Here is a 2,064-nt window from a genome sequence, read left to right as displayed (position 1 = left end):
GAGGTCGCTTGCAGTTCTAATGAGGGACTCATTAGAACTGCAAGTGGCTGGCTTAACAAATCCATCGGGGAACCTGTATTTTTCCCCACTCTCTCTGCTGAGAGTCCTTTCCCCGTAGGGGTCTGGTATTGTGGGTATACATTGGTTTTTTTTGGTCCATCGACTATGTGTGGGAGGGTTGGTCCTTGCTTTTGTCTGTTTGAACCTCCTTTCATGTCGGAGGTTGTAAACTTGGTGTTTTAATCTCCCCCCATAGGGGCGATGGACCCAGCCCGACATTGACGAAGTTTGGCCTCTCTGGGAAACGTCCCGGGAACTTAGGACACGAATAACAGAACATAAATCAGCCTTAAGAACGAGTAAACTGACAGCACCCCTTGTAGAACATTAGATATCTAAGAATTATAGAATAGATGATCTCAAGTGGTGCGGGATTGAAATTATGGAACATAGTATACGAGGCGGGGACAGCTTTGTAAAAAGGAAAAAGCATGAACAATTTTATATGTCTTACTTTAACACCTATAAAAATGGCCTCAACAACGAAGAGGAATGGGAGAGATTAATCTAATGAAGTAATTTACTGAGATAGATACAATGAACCATCCTAGATCACTACAGTGATCATTAGTCACGAGTAATATTCAGGCTATAGAATAGACATACTGAACCAAAGAGTACGCTGAAAATGCATTGTCGTAACTGTAGCAGAGATATTGAATTGACTAGCACAAGAAAAATGTTTTGTTGTAATAGTAGCAGCCAGCAAAAGTTAGGTGTAAGAAGGACAAATGTATACAATGCAAAAGACAAAATAATCTGTGAGAATCTATGTTTAGAGGTGGAAGTAACATAAAAGAATGTTTTAGAATAAAGAGGGTACAGAACTAGAGGTCGCTGTTAGTTGATGTGCACAAGGTACCTAAAAGAAAAACTCAACTATTGTTAACCGTACGTGAATATAGATTTGTTTCCAATATTTTGGTATATCTCTAATTATGACAATCGAGAAAGTTGCTCAAATTTGAATGTAAGGATAAAACGTTATTGAGATGTGTTTGCTACTTTGAAAGAAGAAAAAGATTGTGTGTAATTTTCGCAAGCTATAAGTACCACTTTTAATTGAAAGTGAAATATTGTTAACATACTGTAAGTAAATTGTACACAATGACTGAAAAGTTGTTAGACTTTGTATCAAACTTGATTGCGATATATTCAGAATGGGTAAAAGGAAAGATCTTGGGCCCGATGTAGGGAAATCTAATTTACCACTTCTAAAATACCGAATCATACCGATTCGGTATTTAATTAGTGGTAAATTAGAGGGGGGGAAATGTAGGTAATTCTGATTCGGTAAATACCGAATCTGTAAGATTTGGTATTTACCGATTCTGTAAATACCAAATTGGTATCCCCCATTGATTCCTATGGGCCTTGAAGCCCATAGGAATCAATGTGGAATACCGAATCGGTATTTACCGATTCGGTATTTACCTATTATTGCAAGGGTGCAGGGGGTGTCACTTTAACATCCTTTAGCACCCCAATTACAGGCTTGTGTGCCATGTGGCACACAGACATGCCCTAAGGGCATGTCTGTGTGTCACATGGCACAGGTGTGCATGCACAGATGTGCATGCACACCTGGATTCGGTATTTACCACCCAATTGGATTGGGTGGTAAAATACCGACTCCTGTAGGCCTGTGGCACTCTTCAGAGTGCCACCTACATCTCTATTTACCGATTCTGTACATATACCGATTCGGTATTTTACCGAATCGGTAAATGTACAGAATCGGTAAAATTCCAGAATCTGTACTTATGTAGCCCCCTACAAAAGAAAACCGTAATACCGGTCGGAAACGGCCGAATTCGGCCGTTTCCGACCGGTATTAGGGCTCCTACATCGGGCCTCTAGTGTCTTATCTAGAAAGGTCATCTTCACTAGCATTGAACATAAAAATAGAAATTCTTTTCGAGAAAGTGCATATTTGTTACCTAATCGTAAGATTATTTGATATAATGTGACTACCCATTCTCAAAGCAGTAGTAATATTGTCTG

The 2,064-nt window shown here is 39.4% G+C and overlaps 1 non-coding gene across 1 annotated transcript; it reads right to left on the bottom strand.

Annotated features, from left to right (window-relative positions):
* Nucleotides 1-1,331: 1,331 nt before the first annotated feature.
* On the bottom strand, nt 1,332-1,519 carry LOC147729227 (small nucleolar RNA snR36). The gene has a single exon (XR_015309246.1). It is a non-coding gene; the product is annotated as a small nucleolar RNA snR36 (small nucleolar RNA).
* Nucleotides 1,520-2,064: the final 545 nt, after the last annotated feature.

This window comes from Lissotriton vulgaris, chromosome 2_2, assembly GCF_964263255.1.
Source record: "Lissotriton vulgaris chromosome 2_2, aLisVul1.2, whole genome shotgun sequence".
In the NCBI taxonomy this organism is placed as follows: domain Eukaryota; kingdom Metazoa; phylum Chordata; class Amphibia; order Caudata; family Salamandridae; genus Lissotriton; species Lissotriton vulgaris.
The sequence above is the reverse complement of the archived record's forward strand: the minus strand, read 5'-3'. Positions and strand labels throughout refer to the sequence as shown.